Source organism: Artemia sp. Qi Xiang Cuo, chromosome 13 (assembly GCF_049724085.1).
Source record: "Artemia sp. Qi Xiang Cuo chromosome 13, ASM4972408v1, whole genome shotgun sequence".
Taxonomy (NCBI): Eukaryota; Metazoa; Arthropoda; class Branchiopoda; order Anostraca; family Artemiidae; genus Artemia; species Artemia sp. Qi Xiang Cuo.
This window is the reverse complement of record NC_142806.1, coordinates 35069525-35092020: the sequence shown is the minus strand read 5'-3', so window position 1 is coordinate 35092020 and position 22496 is coordinate 35069525. Positions and strand designations below refer to the sequence as shown.

Genomic DNA, 22496 nt, shown 5'->3' with positions numbered 1-22496 from the left:
CGACATGCAATCTGCAAATTTGAATGTGAGTTTTCAAATATTATTTCTCGCTAATGATTATTTTTCCCAAGTCTATTTGAAGGAGTGTGTGTGTGAGCGGTACATGTGCCGCTTATTTTTGTGTATACCCGATAATTCAATAACGTCGTAATGATTGTTGTATGTATGTGTGTGTGTGAGCGGTGCATGCGCCACATCTACTCGATAATTAATTGAGATAGTATAATGAACATTGCAAAATCAATAACGACGTAATGATTGTTGTATGTGTGTGTGTGTCTGTGTGTGTGTGTGTGTGTCTGTGTGTGTGTGTCTGTGTGTCTGTTTGTGTGTGTTTGTGTGTGTGTGCGGTACAAGCGCCGCGTCTACTCGATAATTCATTGAGATAGTATAATGAATATTGCAAATTCAATAACGGCGTAATGATTGTTGTATGTTTGTTTGTGTGTGTGTGTGTGTGTGTCTGTGTGTGTGTGTGCGGTGAATGCGCCTCATCTACTCGATAATTTATTTAGATATTGCAAGCTCAATAGCTGCGTAAAGATTTTCACTGTTTTATTGGTTGTTTCGCACCATGCTACTAATGAAATTTTTGGTGTATTATGCATTTTTTAGATTAATGATTCTTTAAGCCAAAAGTATTTATCTTAAATAATTCTAGGTGGAATTGAGTTTTATGGATGGTAAGGAAAAAAAAAATGAACATGATTTTTCAACTTTATGAAATAATGCTTATTTCACATAGAAAATAAAACCTTTTTTCTACAGATTAATTATATAGCACCGCCATTGAGTGATGATACATCAGCATTTACTAGACCAATTCTATCACCACCATCGGAGTTCAGTGATGAACCTACATTAGTTCTGGATAATATGGAATGGCATAGAGGTTTCCTTAATGATGGTTTCGAGGATATGGCTAGTATAGACGACTTAACTGGTGATACTGACAAACTTGAGGATCCGGAGTGGGCCGATAGATTTATACATGAGCATTTAGGGTGTGATACTGTCGCAACTGAAGCGGGTCCTAATATTGAAATTACAACACAGGACAATACAGGCTGGCTTAATCAATTGTTCCCAAAAACCTTGGAATATGTGCTACCAGGCTTAGGGGACCTCATACCATCTCCAACCAATGTAATTGAACAGACTAGGAGTGGTGTTATTGACAATTCTGTGTCACCCCCCAACATTCCGCTTAATGATATAACTAGTAGTAGTACTAGTAGTAGTAATACAACAACACCAGTATCCCCTCTTCCAGATTTTTTTCTGTCCAACTCTGCCTTGCACCACACAAAGGTCTACAGCGCCAAATTCGGTGACCCCTTCAACTCTCTATTGTCGGGGGATATAATAACAGATCCCTCTACCATTACATATTCATATACTAATAAGATTCGAGCCATTCTTGAACAACAGATGGGGTTGGGGGGGGTGGGGGTCAGCTTAAAAGCATCAATAGCGTTAAAAATATTTTTTTTAAATTAAAATGTGAACGAGCTGTATTCAAAATACTTGCACGCAGAGATGTTGGCAATTCGCCCGCATTTATCAAATTACGGGGAGGTTTTTCTAAATTGGGTTAATAGTATTCAAAGTGAGTGGGAAAAATATAATGAGGGGGGTAGTGGATCTGTGGTTTTATTTATTGAAAGTTTAAATGTTAATATATGTAGGTTTAAAAAGGATTTTACTGTAAGAGGTGGGGCTGGGGAGAGGGCTATAATTTTAAAGTATCATTCAGATTTAGAGGGGTGTAAGGGGATACAACGAATCTGTTTCAATACGAGGCTGCAGTGCTTCAAGTATGCATTTTTAATTGCAGCATACAGACCACTTCAAATAGATGCATCTAAGAAAAAGTTGGATGAAATGGCAGTTAATGGTAGGGAGGGTTCAAAGTTCTCCAAAGTAGATTTTAATTGCTTGAAAGGTCAATTTCCCGTGACACTAAAAGGAATAGATATTTTTGAGCGGGCTAATGCACATTTAAAGATTGGTGTCATGGTGTTACAGTATAAAACAGAATTTGAAGAGGGCCAGCGTTCTGATAAGAAGAGGGTATTATTTCCAGTGCGGGCTCCTTCAATTGAATCGGTAGAACATTGGGTGTGGCTTCTATACACTCCACCCACAGACTCCGATTCAATTGGTCATTTTAATCCAATTACAGATATTAGTAGGGTTCTAAGTGAGGGTAAACATCGGGGCGGTGTGTGTTATTACTGTCCAACATGCCTCTCAAGATTTTGCTCTGATTTAAAGTTAAAGCATCACATGAAACCCTGCAAACGTCATGGATACCAGGCTGTGGAGACGGTAAGTGGAGATAGAGCGATCTTACGTTAAAATTTCCAAAACACGCTCCTGCAGAGCAATATGATCGCTTTAGACTGCGAAGCGAAACTCAGAGACGTGTACCATTCGTCAAATCCAAATCGTGTTAAAATACATGAAGCCATAGGGGTCTCTTACGCTCATGCGCAACGAGATTCCAATAATACCATGCAAGTGCTGGATGTAGTTGAGATGTTGGGTGACGGTGAAGACTTCATGCGCTCGGCATTGGTCAGTCTAATCAAAACAGCGAATGGTGCAATTTCGCGCCTTCGTTACATAAACTATCCTATGCTCCTATCACCAGATGACATAGTGGCCATTAAAAATCGTAAAATGTGTTGGGTTTGCAAGGGGGAATTTGATGATGGTGTTGGGAATGGAGGGAGGAGGAAGGTGATCAACCATGATCATTTGTGGCAGGAAATTACATCGGGAGGGAGTAACTTTAGGGGGGCAGCACATCAGTCATGCAATTTAAACGTTAGACAACAGTATTTCGTATCTGTTTTTATACACAATTCCAATTACTACTTAAAGTTGGTTCTACCGGCGTTGGCCCGCATTGCCAAGGGTGGAATTGTAGATGACGCATGGATAGATGGTTCATTTTCATATAATATCATACCCAAATCATCGGAGAAGCTACTGCTGCTAGAATTCATGTGGAAAACAGGTGACAAGGGTAACAGGTGTCTAAACTAAATCAGTTTCTTAGACTCTTTCAACTTCTTCCCCAAATCTTTAAGTCAATTTGATTACGAAATAGAAAAGTGATAACTTTGATAGCTCTCCTCTTCTCAAACAGCGCGGCCACAATGAGCAAATGTCTGATTTAATAACGTGTAAGGTTATATATCCATATGATTATTACAACTCTGGCTCGAGGCTAGATGAGGTGTCACTACCGGCCATTGAAGCTTTTTACAATTCTCTTACTGAGAGTGAGTGCAACACTAGCGACTAGGAATTTGCTCAGAGGGTTTGGGCAAAGGGTGGGTGTAAAAATGGGTGGGATTATTGTAAACTATGCTTGGCCAGTGACGTACTCACTCTTCTGGACATTGTGTGCAAAAAAATGGATAAAATCTATGGGGAATTTGGGCTGGATTTAGGTTATTATTTTTCCACTCTTCATCTGGTGATGGACTTGATACTTAAAACCAGCAAAGAAGAAATAGGTCTGTTCGCTGATGTGGATCAGTATCTATTTGTAGAGAGATCAATGAGGGGTTGTTATGTTTTTCACGGGGACCGTATCATGGAAACTGATCCGACCGGACAGCACACCGATGAAAAGTTGGAGGCAGTTTTTTTGGATATGAATTCTCTTTACCCATCGGCAATGTCTCACTACTGTTTGCCGTGTGGCAATTATAAATGGCTTGACAATGCATGTGCTTCGAATTTCCCCGACATTGCCAGTGTTGAGGAGAATGGGGCACAGGGATGGTTTTTTGAAATTGACGGTGAAATACCCATGGAAATCCATGACTTGGTAAAAGACTTTGTTTTTCCGTGCATAAATAGACCGGTGGGTAGGGACTCTCTTAGTCCCTATAATTTATCTTTAGTAGAGGACGGGAGTATGCACTGGGTACCTTCAAAACAAAAACTAATTGCCGACCTCAACCCGAAACAGAATATCGTTATTCATCACGTGCTATTGAAATGGATGGTGTCCAATGGTTTCAAGATCACAAAGATTCATAGAGCCCTCCAATTTGATCAAAAGCCTTACATGAAAACTTTTATTGACACCTTTGTTAGCAAGGGTTCACAAGCGAAAACGAAAGTTGAAAAAGAAGTCTATAAACTCATTTTGAACTCAGCTTACGGTAAAATGTGCGAGAGCGTACGACACAGAATCAATATAACATTGTAACCAATCCCAAAGATAGTGCTCGAATCATTGCGGATACAAACTTCCCATCGTTCACAATCATAAACTCTGATATGGTGCTCCTACACCGCAGGAAAAGAAACATTGTATTAAATAAAAATATTGCAGGCGGAAGTGCAATAACTGAAATGTCCAAGTAATTCATGTTATCGTTTTATTATAATGTATGCAATGTACAGTGGTCAATTGAGAAACAAGTTCAAGTGTATTACGGGGACACTGATTCTCTCCTTTTAAATGTCCAAACTGAAAATATATAGAATGATTCGCAAAATAGTGAGCACATTAGCTCAGGAATAGACTACACTAACTGGGACGAATCCCTCTACCCAGAGCTAGTGAAACGCCAGGCCCCAAATCAATTGTTAATGCTAAAATCTGAAACGGGTAGCGATCTGAAATCCAGTGGTGTTTTTCCTGGTCCGAAGGTATACTGTCTGGAAACGCACAACAAAGATATCAAACAAGTTTGCAAGGGGGTACCTAAACACTTTGTAAAAAATAATTTCGACATAAGTGTGTATAGAAACTGTGTGGAAGGTAGTTTAGTGCCAAGAGCGAAAGTCATGGTGATTTGCTCTTTACAATTTAAAAACTACACAGTTAGAGTTAAGAAAAATGCCATGTCGGCCATATCGGACAAATAATATGTACTTGAGTTTGTTGTTAAGTTACTACCACACGGTAACTTTTTAATCTCAGACCTTGTTGAAATTATAGATTAAATAAAACAACTCGGTCTATAAAAATTAACTTAAATTCATTTAAAAAAAAGTATAAATTGGGTGGGAGGGTTTTCGGGTAATTGGGTATTTTTTAATTCTTTTTTCTATATCATAAACAATTTTCAATGTGTGTGTGTGCAAGGCAGATCAATTTCCACTAGTTTATGCCCCCAGCCCAGACCCACCACCGTGAGCCCCCGCTTCCTACCCCAGCGGTGGTTCCCGTATCGCTGCCCGGCCGTACGCAGTGGGCCCCCGGCCGCCGCAGTGGCCGCCCCCGGGGGTATAAGTAGGGATACCATACCAATGCTGTAAATAAAAGTGATATTATTTCAAGTGCTTTATTCTAATAAATGTTGTATTTTTTCTATAAATAAATAAACAAAAAAAAAGTGTATTTATTTAAGTGTTTTTTCTCTGTGCCTATGTAAATGTTGTTTTTTTTATTATAAATAAATTAAAAAAGTGTATTTTTTCATGTTTAATGTGCTTTCATGTTCAATGTAATATTTTTTATTTAAGTATTGTTACTTTTTTATGCATATAATAAAAGAAAATATGATTCTTTATTCGTCTTCTTCTTCTTCTTCTTGAACGGAGTAGTAGTAGGGAAATTATTTAGTCATTAGACACCTATAGTCTACAGTTAGTTGTCTAGGTGAACTGTTGAAGGGAACATGTATAAATTTAAAACACCATCCAGATTGTTTCTGTGTGGGCCGTCAATGTTAGGCAAAACAACACTCTTATCTAAAATAATTTAAAATTGTGATTAAATGTATGTGGAAAAATTAAAAAATATCTACTATTGCTGCAGTACTTGGCAGAAGTCAAGCGATTAAATAATAGGAATTTACAACCTGGAACTGGTGTAAATACAACTGATAGATGGATTTGATCTATTCAGCATTATTGAAGTGAAATCTAAGTTGATTATTGAAGATATGGCTGAATCTATTGAACAATGGTCCAAGGAAATAATACAACTGTTTACTTTTCACTCTCATCATTAATATATTTCATTTACTCTGATTCTACAAAACCTCGTTCATCAGAGAAAGTGTATGTGAAAACTTAAATTGAACTGCACCTACTATATCATCTACAGAGTAGTTCGTGATTCTATCTCGTTAATAACTCTCAATAAACAAATCTATCCGGGTCCCCCCAAATTTCTGCTCTCAGCATACAATCAGGCAACTAATAAACCCTACGGTTATATCCTATTGGATCTTAATCAAAATACACCCGAGGATCTGCGTGTAGTCACAGATATTTCACAGACACTGAAGAAACTACATGAAAATTGACATCTGTTTTCTGTTCTAAGTACTTCAAAATCCCCGCTTATAAAAGCCATACTCAAACATGATATTGCCAATGATTTTATTAATCTAACATCTGAACTTTGTTTGAATTTGACTGAGGGTAATGTTCAATTGCCAAAAGTAGTTAAGGAACAGGCAAAGCAACATCGTTCCATTGTACGTACATTGGCCTCTACAAAGAAAGGAAAGAATTTTAAAAAGAAAATACTTCTTCAGGCAGGTGGTAGCTTTTTCACACTTTTACTGCCAATAATTACAGGACTTGTAAATATTTTTCTCTAGAAAATGGCAAAACCCTATAAATTGACCCCGATAGAAGTCGGTCTCTCACCGGTGGAACACTTTGAGAATAATCTGAGTAAAATCCTTGACGATGAGAACATTGAGGAAGTTAAAAATCTGCTTTTACTTCAAGATGCACTTCGCCAAGTGGACAAACATAAGCCCTATCGTGTGAAGGCCACTGCTGCTGGTATTGATCACAAAAAAGAATCATCTCCTTAGGATTCTGCTGCTGGAACACAATTAAAAAAGGATGAATTGGATTCGATTGTATTGAAAATTGGAAATCTAATGCCCCACTCATATCGTGAACAAAGTAAACGACTCCTAACCTATCTCATGGCAAGTGGTGAAGATCATATTCAAGTTGAGAGCAATGTGAAAGGGATTATAATTCAGGGCAAGAGCTATAATCTACTTGATTTAATCTACGACATGGTTACAAATCGTAAAGGACTATTATCATTTGACGATCATCTATACAACTTTCTAAATATATTAAACTTCCCCAAAAGTCTTATTAGCAATAGACAAATTCTAAAAAAATTAAATTAACATGCATCAACATCAACAACAACAACACCATTAAAACATGAAGAAGAAGAAGATTTTAAATCAATCTTGGAAAATACTAGCACACCTAGTGGAAACTTGACAATGGTGGCAAGTAAAAAGCGAAAAAGTATCGTGTCACCTTCATCACCCAGTATACAACAGGCTAGCGGAGGTTACTCAACGTGTTTACGTTCAAAATGGTTGAAGTTCTGAAAGGTGTTTATGAAAATATTGGTGAGGCGGGGAGTTTAAGTTCCCCCAAGTTACACTCTACATAGAAATCATAGACTTCGTGCCAATCAATATCGAAAAACTAAAGCCTTTTACCCATTGCACATAATGCAAGCAGATCTCCTAACTCTAAATGAGATTCAACAACGTCATAATACACCGTACAATTACATTTTACTTGCAATAAGTGTTTATAGTCGTTATGCATATGCAATTCCATTGCGATCAAAGAGAGGCGTTGAAGTTGCTAGGGCCATTGAAAGTATTTTTGAACAGGATTCGTATAAAAAAATTCAAACTGATTGTAGTAGAGAATTTGTTAATCCTCATGTTGCAAAATTATTAGAGAAATATAGTACACTGTTTTACCTCAGTCATAGTCCTGTAAAGGCTGCATTGGCTAAACGATTAACACGAACTATTTAACTTTTAATTTCAAGATATTGTACATTGAAAAATCACCGGCTTTTATTCATAATTTAGATAACATCATGTTTATTTATTATCATGTACCTCATCGATCACTGTCAAACTCTTAATCATCGGAAGTTTACCAATCTTATTTTGATATGATTGAAACTTTTCTTAAACAGTATTCCAATGAATCGGTTGTCAAGAATAAAAATAAATTCAATGTTGGTGAGACTGTTCGAATTAATAGAACAACTAATGTTTTTGAAAAGGGGAATTACTTGTGGTCCACAGAACTTTTTAAAGTGGCAAAAAACCTAGACACTAAACCCATAACTTATCGTTTGCGTGATACCAAAGATGTAGAGATTCTCGGCAGCTTTTATGACTATGAACTACAAAAAGTTAAAAATAATAGTGAAATCTATCAAATTGAAAAGATATTAGACTCGTACTCGCAGGGGTAAGAAACAGTTACTTGTTCGGAGGCTAGGATACAACTCTGATTTTGATTCTTGGATCGGTGTTGAAGATATTGACAATGCCCAATGATTTCTATGTAACTTTCATGTCCAATGTTTCCGATCCTCTCTACAACGACTTGAATACGACAAGTGATTTTTGGACAAAACTCTCCCCCATCATCAAATTCAACGGTGCATATGAAGTGGCTCTTGTCGACTGTATTCTCAAAAATACCTATGACATCCTGAGAAAGAATCGTGTGTATGATATAAAAGTTATACCTTTCGATTGGACACTCTTTGTCGACTATGAATGGGTTGAAACAATTAAATCTAGCGAATATCCACATGCCAAATTGAAATATATTGAATACGATAATATGACAAATTTGTGTCGTACAATCAATAGAAAAATCTCATATCGTAGAAACTGTAAATTCCATTTTAATTATTAATTGGAACACAATAGAATTTACATTACATCACCTGTTGACACTGAAATAATTATTCTCAATGATAATCTGAGAGATGTCCTTGGCTTTAAACAGAATATGATCAATGGGAAAAATGCTGACATCGTTTACGGGATGAATCAAGTTATTTTTGCTGATTATCCACCTGGTTTTGCCTCTGACTCTTGCATATTTCTCTATGCATCCTTTGTGGAAACGTCGAGAGTTGGTAATTCAAATGTCCCCCTCCTACGTGTTCTTGAACAAAAACAACTCATGAAATTGTTCATCACTGTAATATAACGCATCTTCAGTATCTTGCTGTAAACACTTCGTATTCGGAACTCTATCAGATAAAACTAAGAAGTGAATTTGGGGATCCTCTAGCAATAACAAAAGGCTTAGCAGTGATTACATGTCATTTTCGACCCATTGTTGGCGATAGCACAATCACCTAAAATGAACAATAGGAGAATTCCATTTGTCTATCCGGATATCGATTGCTATGCTGGGGCTTTGAGTCCACGTCAAATAGGCAATAGATTGGACTACTACAAGGGGCGTACTACAATGTCTGGTTATGGTCTTGGTAGCTGGTTTGCTAGGCTATTTTTTTCTGCACTACCCCTTGCCAGAAAATATCTTGTGCCTGCTGCATCAAATTTTGCCGCCTCAACACTACAGGACTGGGGGTCGGGCAAGAATTTAGAGGAGAGTGTTAAGGAAAATATTAGATCTTCAGCAAGAGCCGTTGGTGAGCAACTAAAATCTCGGCAAAATAGGGAGGGATTGAAAAGGAGGCGTGCGCGTCATTCACTCATCAGTCTCCTCCTAAACAGGAAGCAAAGGATATCAACAAGGATTTTGAGGACTGGAACAAGGAAGACCATTAAGCAGAAGAAGCAAAAGAAAAAGATTGTTAGATCAAAGAAGGATTTCTTCTCTTAAGATGACTTATCTCCCCCACAAGGAAGCATATCCATCAATTAGTTCCTCATTGAATATATTCAATACTGAAAATGTTGATGTCAGTGTCAAGTATGGCTACTATGAACAATTTCATTCCCAACAACCTCTTTTGGAAAATATACACTTTCAAATATTTTCCAATGAAGACTATTTCATTGATTTATCATTTATTGATTTAAATGTTGCGGGGAAGAAAAAGTATGATAATACAACTCCAAATGCTGGTGATGGTCTCTCCTACGAGAACTGTATTCTACACAGCCTATTCAAACAAATTAAATGTATTTATTAATGGTACTTTGGTGAGCACTAGTAATAATTTATCCAACTATGCAAGTTAAATGGAATTTATGATGATGACGCCAAAGGCATACAAGGAGTTGAGAGTACAATCATTGGGCTATGAATATCGATCATGTGTTGATACTGACGGTGAGTTGACTACTGCAGTGACCCAGGAGTATCATCTAGTTGGAAAATTAAATCATGAGATATTCAAAATATCCCAATGGTTACCCCCTAATGTCAGGATTGAAATATAGTTACAGATGGCACCATCGAATTTCATTTTGAGACAAACACTTCCTGCAGCACCCGATGAAAATGTCATTATCGCATCGGCAATTCTCCACGTCCGAAAACAACAGGTTATGAGCTCTGTTGCATTGGCAGTTGAAAAGCTAAGAGCCAATGGCAACAACATTTAACTTCTTGTCTCCCGTACGATCGCTAATCAACATCACATTGTCACTAACTCTTGTAGCTATAGCAATTCATCGTTTATCTATGGAGAAATCCCATAACAAGTGGTTTTCGCCTCTCTAAAGAATTGCAGTGCTGTTGGATGCTAGAATAAATCCCCCCCATAATTTAATTTTTTCCGGTCTATCTAGCCTTCTGTGCATAGTGAATAGTATCCCACTGTACACCCTATCTTTTGACAAAAAATCCTATAGAGCTCTGTACGAGTTGACCATGCAATCCCTAGATCATGACTCTCAACTATTTGAAAATGGAATAAACGATTCAATGTTTTCAAAAAATCATGGGGTAATTGTTTTGGACTGGTCGGGGACCCAGGATATGAGCTTAGTACGAACAGGAAATGTAAGTTTAGAGTGCACATTTGCCGATACTTTGACTGAGAGTATCACACTAGTATAACTGAGTCAATTTTAAACCTATTGGGAAACCACACCCGATGGCAGTGTTTTATTAGACCTAGCCCCATGAACGAATACCAAATAATCAACGTATTTAGTATGGATCCATTCATGTCCCAGTACAAGTCCTATTGTATAACTTCAGAATTCATTGAAAAAATTCTAAGCTTTAACAATACCCTAGTCATTGTTAATAGCAGTCTATCGACTCGGAAGACCGGCCTCTGGCTATGCATCTTTCGAGCAGCGAAGAATATCGAATTTTTTGTATCCTCTTAGTCTATTGTATAAATTCTGCACGCTATACCTCAGCAACTTCATTGAAAGCAGTGGGAAAATCATTATTCAAAATCAACGAAGAGTACAAGACTTAACGACTAAGACATGTGGATTTCATGCACTACTCTTTTTCATGTTCAGATGTCGTGGCTATACCTACAAGCAATTTCTCAATATCTACGTTGACTTACCTCGATTGTAAGACTTTCTAGTGGAAAATATACTTACAAGCTTATTTAATATTGATTTTAGTGCCCTACTAATAAAATGTTCTAAAAATATATGTTAAATTGTTTATTAATAAAAATTTATATACATGATAATCCGACTTTTCTGCACTTTAGATTTCATCTTCTACTAGGTATAGGTATTGGTCGAGAACAACTAGTGCAGGTAGATTATCTGAATTCACAGGGTCCTGATCCCGATGTAGTGCAATGTCAGGGTCACATTTTCTACAGTAGAGTGTAATTTCACTCTTATCACATCTCTTTGTATAGTCAATGATACTATTCTTATTCATTGTATAGAATTCACATGTCTCAATTTGCTTATTTGAAGCGATTTCACAAACAGTGTCCTCAAGTGTCGAATCACATTCCGTCACAGCCAAATAAAAATCAGTGGGCTTATAATCATAACACCCATTGTCTTCACAACGATGACGTAAAAACCATATTCTTTTGTTGTTCCAGCATTTGAATCACTGACCCGGCTCCTCCTCCCAGAACAATCTAAAACCACGACGATACCAATCTCGTAGCAATAAACAAAATCACGGTTGGGGTTCTTTCCAATCATACTGGGATGTGTATTCTCCCACTGATTAAATTTATCATAATGGCAATTGGAGCATAGGTGGCCTCTAGGATGAGAGTCACACACCTCTTCAAGACAGGAATTACAATATTTAATTTTTACAGCATATCCTCTATGCAATTTACACGGGTTGCATAATCTGAACTTTTCATCATACTCATCAATCATTGTGCAATTCTCACCTGATGACCAGCTGCCCAGTGTGTACATACATATCGGACATGTATGGAACATTTTTTCATGTGTTGACACTCTCACTGCCACAATTAAACTGAGCTAGCAACAACAAAAAATTGTCTGAGATAGAGAGAGAGAGGAGTAAATCATCCTTGAGCACCATCTTTCTCATGAAAAAAGTCCTAAATTTCTAAACTAATGTTTAAAAGCCCAACATAATGTTTTAAAAGCCGTGTCGTGATCAATATATCAATAAATTGTGTAAATGCATTTGGACTACAATGTAGAAGCTTCATACAATAGTCTAATGATGGAGAATCAGTTTTCATTATATCTACAAGCATTCCCCGAGAAAATATCTTCCTTTGAATAGACAGCGCTAGAAAATCGTCATCTAGAATCAAACCTTTTCCCATAAACACTAGATTCCCCAAGACTCGCTCTTTCTCAAATCTACTCATTTTTTAGTCCGAACACTCTCACAACCAACTTCAGACTAACCAGAATTTTTCTACTCTAAAAAATATACCCTAGTCTACTTTAAAAAGAAAAATAGCTTTGATTTATGAACAATTTTATTGAGCATAATTATAATAATAATATTCACTGGTGCATTTTTTTCTCAGCAATATATTTCGATAGGACATCTAATGCTGACCGAAGTTTATTTATATGGAGAATATTGACTTTTCCAGCAAAACATAGTTGCTCCTCCTGCTTAAACTTGCTTAATGATATCACGTATCTAGCATACATAGTGTCCCATTCAAGGCATAGTGTACAGCCAGCGGTTATTTCCACAGCCACATTGGGCACTCGTATATCATTGCTGCTGCTTTTAGTTCCATGATTATTCTCCAGTAGTGTAAATGCACCACTAATTTTGTCTCCACTAATATCCTCTCAAATAAACTATTCTCTCTGAATTAAATTCTCTTCCTAATATAAATTGTAGTGAAAACCATTCCTTTTATTCAAATCCCAACCACAGATCAAGTTATCGTATATTGAACAACCTCTAATTGGCTCATAAAAAATGTCTACGTCAAACGATACATTCATTGTGCAATTGACAACAATAACAAAAACCTTGCCAACTCTTAGAATGTTCACATGTAAATACAGTGTCAAAGGCACGTGTTTTTTCTTGCGCAATTCAATGTATTTTTTCATGTATTTTTAGAACTGTGCACACCCTTACTACTGGTGCTTATAGAAAGTGTTGTCGTAGAAACTCAAAAAGGGATCATTCTATTGGAAATTGAAAGGGCGAGTGCCCTTTTTAATAGTCGAAAGTGAGTTGAAGGCTTGACATTTTCAAACAGTTCGTGGTAACGAACTGTAAGTAAGGAGCGACCCGGCTCAATGGTAACCCAAACTCTAGAAAACGGCATTTTGATACAAATAGATACATCAAAAGAATCAGATTTTATGCTGATTTCAAATATATAAATTTCATCAAGTTTAATCTTACCCATCAAAAGTTAGGCGCCTGAGAAAATTTGCCCGATTTTCTAAAAAAGGGGGAAACACCCCCTAAAAGCTATAGAACCTTAATGGAAATCACACCATCATATTCCGCGTATCAGAGAACCCTACTGTAGAGGTTTCAAGCTCCCATCTACAAAAATGTTGAATTTTGCATTTTTTGCCAGAAGAAAGATCACGGGTGCGTGTTTATTTGTTTGTTTGTTTTTTGGTTTTTTTTTCCAGGGGTAATCGTATCGACCCAGTTGTCCTAGAATATCGTGGGGGGCTCATTGGAATGGAAATTAAAAGTTCTAGCGCCCTTTTTAAGCGACCAAAAAAAATGGAGGGCAACTAGGCCCCCGCCCACGCTCATTTTTTTCCCAAAGTCACCTGATCAAAATTTTGAGATAGCCAATTTGTTCAGCTTGTTCGAAAATATAATAAGTATGTCTTTTAGGATGACTTAATCCCCCGAAGTTCCTGGGAGGAGAGCTGAAAGCTATGAATTTTACCCAATGTTTATATGTAATATTGGTTATTTGGAAGTATACAGACGTTTTAAGGGGTGATTTTTTCTGGTAGTGGGGGGGTGGGTCGGGGGTTATGTGTGAGGATCTTTCCATGAAGGAAGTTTTCATGGGGGAAGGGACATTGATATGAAGGGGACACCGGACTTCCCAGCATTATTTAAAAAAAGATCAGAAATTTAATATAAAAAAACAAGTATTTCAACTGCAATAGCAGCAACATCGAAACTTTAAACGAAAAGAAAATATTACATATATGATTGGGTTCGCTCCGTAGTCAATACCTCGCTCTTTAAGCCAAAGATTTTTTAGTACTTTCATAAGAGCTATTTATTCTAATTAACGGCCTTTGTGATTAAGCAGTCATTTTTAAAGAATTGGAACAAAATTCTAACTTTCGCTTGAAGAGCAAGGTATTGACTAAGGGGCGAACCCCCTAATAAATGTATTAAAAATGTATGAATATAGAAGTTCGTTACGTAAGTTAATTCGTAAGTTACGTATATTTATTACTAATAAAAGCGTTCGTAAATAAAATTAAACAAGTTTCGAGATAGCCATTTAACTAAATAAAAGTAAATTAATATGAAAGTTTTGTTTTAATTATTCATGTACGCTGAGCCAAGATCAAAACCTGTATTTATTCAAAAACATTCAAAAATTAAATAAAAAAACAAGTTTTTTAAACAGAAAGTAAGGAGCGAAATTAAAACTTAAAACGAACAGAAATTATTCCTTATATGAAAGGGACTGTCCCCTCCTCAACGCCTCACTCTTTACGATAAAGTTTGACTCTGTCTCACAACTTTATTTTTTATAACAATAAAAAACTTTAGCGTAAGGAGCGAGGTGTTGAGGAGGGGACAGTCCCTTTCATATACGGAATAATTTCTGTTCGTTTTAAGTTTTAATGTCGCTCCTTACTTTCAGTTTAAAAAACTTGTTTTTTTTTACTTAATTATAGTAAAGATCGATGTGGATACAATGTATTATTATTTTATTTTATTTTTAGACTAGGGTACTTCGTCTCGAAGGAGTTGTCGTACTAACTTCGATTAGGGCTCAATAGAAAAAAGAAAGGGCTAATGCTCTTTTTAATAATCGGAAGTGATTGGAGGACAACTAATCCTCCTCCCACGCCTACCCTCCCATTTACCCATTATGTTTAAAAACTAAATGTTGCCTTAAGATTAAATCAATATGCACTGTGTTAATGCTAGTTCCCAACAAGGCATCTCAGCAGTATCCCAAGAACGACTGAGGGTATTATGTTCAAACTTTCGGGGCTACTTCTGCTTTTAAAATTCAACCAAATCAAAATAGCGTTAGTGTATCCAAGCTATCAAAGAAAGTAAACAGATTTTTTTGCGAATGGTGTCAAGTTTTCTATATCAGGTCAACTAGAGGAGGTATGAAACTAAAATAAAGACTACTATTTGTGTCCAGATTCTTAAAAGGGTGTATGTTGTTCAAAATTGCTGAAAATTTTTCTCCAGCGTTTAAATTGTAGGCCAACTATGAAGTGCTTTAAAAAACGAAAAGATGTAAAGTATTAGTTTCTTTATCCCTAAAAAGACTATGTCAATATAAAACAAACAGAAATTAATTTAAAAAAAATTCCACAAAATAAGTTTTTCAAAGAAAAGTAAAGAACTTCATTAAGCCAAAAATTAGCACAAATAAAATGAAATAATCTACCGAGCGTGAAACTACCACAAATAAGTATCGATAAATAAATGAAACCCAAAACGAACAGAAACTACAATAAATAACCGAGTCAAACTCAAAACGAGCAAAAATTAACATGAATAGGGCTCAAAACCCCTATGCCTTCCCAAGGCCAGAACATAATTTGCACTTTACGGAAAAAAATACAAATGAATGTGCATTGTCAGTTTAATATGCATATACTGATATTTAGTAATCAAAATGTAAATATTATTTGATTTATTAAAGTTATGAAAGTAAAAACATTTATATTTTTTCAGTAAAGTGCAAATTATGTTCAGGCCTTAAGAAGGCATAGGGGTTTTGAGCCCTACTCATGTTAAGAGGGATCAATTTTAACCCTTGAGGCATAGTTTTTGGACCTTTAAACTATTTTGAACAAAATTTTGATCTCAAAATCTCAGAATTTTGAACAGACGTCTTTAGAAGGAGGGCAACAAAAAAGTGCGTGGGAGGTGGGGGACGCAGTTTGCCCTCCTATCACTTTTGACTCTAAAAATGGGCTCTAGAACCTTCAATCGAGCGAGCCCCCTTATAAGTTTCTACAATTCCTTCCATACAGAGGACACGCTAGAAACACTAACACATTGAAGCCGTCAATAAACAACTCATTTGGTAGTTTGCGGCGTTATAAAAATGTACAGTCGTGTTTGTTTACCAAAGATAAAAAAGAAAAACTATATATATAATGCCTAAAGTACAAAACATGGCAGCGGTGGGATTCGAACCCACGCCTCCGAAGAGACTGGTGCCTTAAACCAGCGCCTTAGACCGCTCGGCCACGCTACCTTATAATACGAGTGCTTTATAAGAAATTTTTTTAAAGAATATCGGAATGACAAAATGTTCTAAACACAAGATTACCGATGGAATTTAAGAAAAAATCTTAGAGCACCGAGAATTATATAGTCCAAGCTATGCACCAAAAAACTTAAATAGTCTAAGCTATGCACCGAGAAACTTAAATAGTCCAAGCTATGCCCACCCCTACGAAAACAAAAATAAAATGTTCTAAAATCCAGAGAAGACTAATGGGCAATTTTAACAAAACAGGAAAACTTATTTTAGTGATATATTTTACGATAATATCTAGGACAAATTTGAAATTAAGAAGTAAAACATATTTTTATTTAGTAGCGGAACTAGCGACTCAATTTTTTAAATTATTAATCGTATTTGGTACTATTGCAAAAAAAATAAAAAAAAAAAAAAAGGCCAGTCCAGTTGCAGGGTTCCCAAACGTAGCACTATAGTGCTACAGGATATAGTACTCCGGGGGTCTCCCCCGGCCCCTCCCCCTGGATCCGGCAGTGTAGTGATACAATTTTCAGAAGAAATGTAGGACCAGGTTCTGCGAGTGAGGGAATTTAAAACGACTGGACGAGGAGAAGATTTTTGGCTTAGCTTTATTGGTACTTATGCATTATACGGTACCCACGAAAGAAGTCAAGTTTGGTTAATGCTAATGAAATAAAATGAAATAGGATGAATATATAATAGGTTAGAAACAAATTGGGGCGATATATTTGCACATTAGGGGGTAGAGGGGTGGGGGGTAAAGCATAGCAGGTACTTTCGCAATAAACGTACCCTTTTATATACTGCTAAAGAAGTCAAGCTTGGTTAATGCTAATGAAATAAATAAAATAGGATGAATATATAGGCCTTATAGTTTACAAACAAAATTGGGCTATATATTTGCACATTATGGCTGGGGGGGGTCTAGCATACCATATATTAAATACGTAACCTAACCTAACCTAGTGATCTCCCCCCCCCCTAAACCCCCAGAAATACTAAGTTAAGTATCATAGACGTAAATAAAACTATTCTATGCAATCCATTTCTCAATAGCGGTCTATTGAAATGGCCAGCCTGGTGGGTATCTGTAGCGTCTTCAATTTGACATTCGATATACGGTATATAAAAGAGTACGTTTAATGCGGAAGTACCGCATAGCTTATATTAGATACAGAACCTAACCTAACCTAGGTACCCCCCCTAAACCCCAAAAACAACAGTTTAAATACTGTAAACTCAATGAGAAACCACGCTTTGCGATCAATTTATCTTTTGCAAATACCTGTTTGACGGGTTTTCATTAGTATTTCCTTGTACTGTCTATAGCGGTGGGTACGGCATAATGCATAAGTACCCTTTTTTTAGTCTCATGACTTATTTTACAAGGGAATTTTTACTTGGGTTGAAGCAACTCGATGTATACGTTAATTTCAAATTGTGGTTGAGGTGTGGATTTTTGTGATACAATTTCAACTCAACTTTGGAATTAGAATTTTATGCTTGTTTATTTTCAAGATTCAGTGTGGCAGCAAAGGAGATAATTTACTCAACAAAAAATATTAACAATTTTACAACACCCGAAAGAAAAACAGAATCCCGGTATCCAGGTATGAATAGACATAAGATGGGACCTGGGGGGAAAAGATGTTTTCATTTTGATGTCATTGGTATATGAAACATTGCTTTTATATTGTAAAAGGAGACTTAATTGATTTTGGGTGTATAACTGGGCTCAAAATTCTCAGGAATCGGTCTCTGGGACCAAAAGATTAAAAACACTGTTTTAGTGAAATTCCAATGAAAAGTGGAAACTTCTCCGTTGAAGCACTATTCCTACTTTTTCGACTTGTAGTTCCGTTAACTCACTACCTATGTTCTAGTTCTGGAAATATTTGATTGAATTAATAAAATAAATGTAAACAAAAAAACATAAACGTTTTAAAACAATGTAATTTTGTTGAGTAAAAACCCCTAACCTGGCTTGGTATTACATTCATTTTCGACCATAAGAGTATGCATTGTGGTAGCGCGATTAAGTATATTTGATTATAGCGGCGTCTGGACAGGGTTACCACAAGCTCCTACCCAAAAGGGGCTACTATTGTCGGGAAAAGGGTGTTACGTGTGTGCTGCACAAAATTTCATTAAATATGCAAGTTTTTGCCAATACTTGTTGGAATTGCTCAATTAGCTATTACGTTTACCGCAGACGGGTGGAGTTATGACGAAATCAATCACTACGTGGTAACGAACTATAAAGTAAGGGGCGGCCCGGCCCAATAGTAACCGAAATTAAAAAAAAAGTTTTGATAACAACTAATAGATCCAAAAAATTGTCTTTTTGGGCTGATTCCAAACATATAAAATTCATCAAGTTTAATTTTACCAATCAGAATCTACGAACACGAGAAAATTTTCCTGATGTTACCCCCAAAAAGTTAAGGGATCTTAATGAAAATTAAACCATCAGATTCCTGTTCTTGGCACTTAAAGTACGCCTAATTGCCAATTTTCATCTTTCACAACCTTTGTCCCTGGGGAAGTGAGGATCAGGTTATCCCTGTAAGCACTGGTATCTAGGATGTCTCGGGAGGTTTTTTTGAACAAAAAGATCGGATGTCTTGGGAGGTTGCGGGAGGCCAGGTAGCAAAAGGGCCCTGGAAAAGGGCTGTCCGTCCCCTAATCTCATTGATTTTTAGAAAGGGCACTAGAACTTTCAATTCCCAATCGAATGAGCTCCCTCCGACGTTTCTACGACCACTCCCTCCACACGAAGTAGCTGGGGAAAAAATAATATATAGCAGGCACATGGCACTTTACTACAGGCTGTGGTAGAGATTTGCATCTGATTAACAACTTTATAAAATAGAAACTCTAAGAAATTAGCTTGGAAACTTTTGAATGTGATATAAAACTGAAGATAATCTATGTTCTTTATTTAATTTGGCGAGGTTTCAAGAGTCATTCAAAGGAATTATAATTCATTCTTGTTTCAATCTTAGTTTTCGTTTCGCTAGGAAGAAGAAAAGTCGGCTTCTCAATCAATTTCTAACTTCCGGCGTCTATCGTGTGTTGGAATGGACTCACGTCATGGCATTGCAATTGAAAGTCTTCACCTATTTCTTTGAACGCTTGTTCTCCCAATTAGGATAGACGCCTCGATGATGTGATTCAAATTAATTTTTTAAGTCAGCTCGTCGACTTGCCAATTTACTGGCGTCGATTGGAGAGGGGGTAGCCCCCTAATTTTTGCCCCATTCCTATATAAAAAGAAACCTTGTTTTGCATTTTCATAGGAAATGGTCGAAAAAATTAAGCCTATATTTTGAAAAAATACATTTTGCCACTCACCCCCAACATTTTCGTGAATTGGCGCTCTGTGACACTTTGACTATTGTTCTGAACTCGCAAAATTATGTTCAAATTGATAAGTTCGTCTAAATTCTTCAGCTTACTCCATTTTCAGAGTCTAAGTCGTTGTGGTGACTAGGTAAAGAGCGATATGTCTTCCGCATTTTTTTTTACCGTTTCAATAGAAGGTATAGCCGTAGAAATTTTGGAGGGATTTTATTCGATCAGAATGTGAAAAGTCCAGCCCCTTTGACGCTATGACACCCAATGATTTATCAAATTAACAAAATGGTGTATTTGCAATATCTCGGGAGCGTTGTTCCAATAATAACGGAAACTATTAACTTCCGATTCGGATGTTTTTAAATACGGTAACTGATCTCTGTTGTCACTCAATGGCATTCAGCGAGTTATATCAAGGTTGATTCAAGTGTATACGTAAATTCATTACCATGTCTCTTCCTAGCTTATTGCTATTATACCCGCCATTATCATACCCCAAAATACTACTCTACCACACCTCATCTCTCTTCCAAACCCTCTAAGTGGCTGAGTATCAATAGCACTGAAAAAATTATCGTTTTATACAGTTTGGTTGTGTTTGTCAATATATCAACAAAGCCACAAAAAATCACCATAATAATCTAGATTATTGAAAATAAATAACAAAAGTAGACTTATTGTTTAATATATAATAATATTAACTCCTGGAAGTCTCCATGATTTTTGACTCATTGATACTATAATTACGAAAGAGAAAATGTTAAAGATTTAAATTGTTTTGGTGCATACAGTATATTCATTGAATTCACTATTTGTTCCTTTGGGACTAAATCTTCCCATCGTCTTAGGTTTTAATGTAGCTCTTTACTTTGCATTCAAAAACTTCTTTTGTCGAAAACAATTTTTTTTCAATTAATGTGTTGAAAAATTTATACATTTTTATCATACAATTCACAATTCCGAATCGTTTCTTATTTCTCATACTTATATTGATTCTATCTTTCTGATAGTAATGTAACCTATTTCTAGCTTCATTCATTAGTGTTTCTACGCAAGAGCTAAAAGAGAGAAGAGAGAAGGAGCCTGCGGAACAAAACATGTCAATCGGTATTCAATATATCAGGATGACATTATACAAATGGGAAATTTTGGGTCTTGGTCACAAGCCACGCATACCTCGAAAGGCAAAACTCAGCCAGCCAAATTTAACTTTTGCTTAACTCAACCTGGATAATTTGAACCCACAAAAAATACAACCCAGCAAAACTCAACCCATGCAAAGCAGAACTTAACTCACAAAAATATTCAACTACAATATTTTCAACCCAATAACAGTCAAACCGTAAAACTGGAAAAGAAAAATTGAACCCGGTAAAATACAACATGTGAAAAGTCAAATCCGGAAAAACTCAGCCCACACAATATTCCGAGTGAAACCAACAAGCCTTATCCCAATCTTAACTCGACCCACACAAACATCCGTCGACATAAAACTCCGTTGCCCTACACATCATTATGGGATAACGGGGAAAACACATTATTGGCCTATGGAGACAATTTGCCATGAGAGATTGATGACGGAGGCACCGCCAACGAGCAAGGGGGCGAAGGTTCGTAACACTTTAAGGGGGTATGTTTGAACTAGTTAGATGACGATATTTTCTTCAATGATCTAAGCTGTGATATTCAAGACAGAGACGTATAAGAAAATGATGATGATAATAAAGACGATCACTATTACAGTTATGTTAGAAAGAAAAACAATGGCCCTCAATACTTGTGTTGTCGAGTATTATTGCCGTCGATATAATTATTGCCGTGAAAACGAATGGCAATTCTCAAAGACGATATCGTCGGTTACCATCTAGACGACCCTTGCCACCGCCCTTGTTTTCTAAATTGTTGGCATCATCGTCAGCATCACAATCTTCATTTCTGTAAAAATTATATTCACCTGTACTCCCTCAGTCCCTCCAGTGCTGGCTCCTTCAACCTCTTATAATGGCTTATGGCATTGACACGCGGTATGTTGATGTTATTTGAGTTAGTCACAGCATGGACTGAGCTTTTGAGTGTTGAATTTCACTTGGGGTGCGTTTTAATTAGTTTGAGATTTTCCAGGATGAGTTTCACAGGGCTGGATTTCGCTGGGCCGAGTTTTGAGTAGGTTAAATTTCACTTGGGTTGAGTTTTACTACTTTGTAATCGTTTTAAGATTCAGTTGTTCATTTATTGTGGATAAACAAATAATATTTTAGAAGTTGAAAGTTCGAATATAAGGTTCTTCGGCAAAGTAACTTGACTGCTAGTATCTTTTAATTTTAGTACAATAAGACCACTCCTTCGGGGGGTTTCCCCTCCATTTTACAAAATTGAGCAGACTTTCCTTTGCAGATTATTTTTTGAACGTATCTTCAACCTTGTTGAGTTATATATTTGAAATCAACTTAGATTACTCTCCCCAACACTTCTCTACATTTTCCCACACCTTTAAACTTTTACATTTGGC

The 22496-nt window shown here is 36.5% G+C and overlaps 1 long non-coding RNA gene and 1 other non-coding gene across 2 annotated transcripts in view; one reads left to right on the top strand and one right to left on the bottom strand.

Annotated features, from left to right (window-relative positions):
- LOC148945228 (uncharacterized) overlaps positions 1 to 22496 on the top strand; it is a 163172-nt gene that overhangs the window by 60094 nt on the left and 80582 nt on the right. The window lies entirely within an intron of this gene.
- Positions 16540 to 16621, bottom strand: TRNAL-AAG (transfer RNA leucine (anticodon AAG)). The gene has a single exon. It is a non-coding gene; the product is annotated as a tRNA-Leu (tRNA).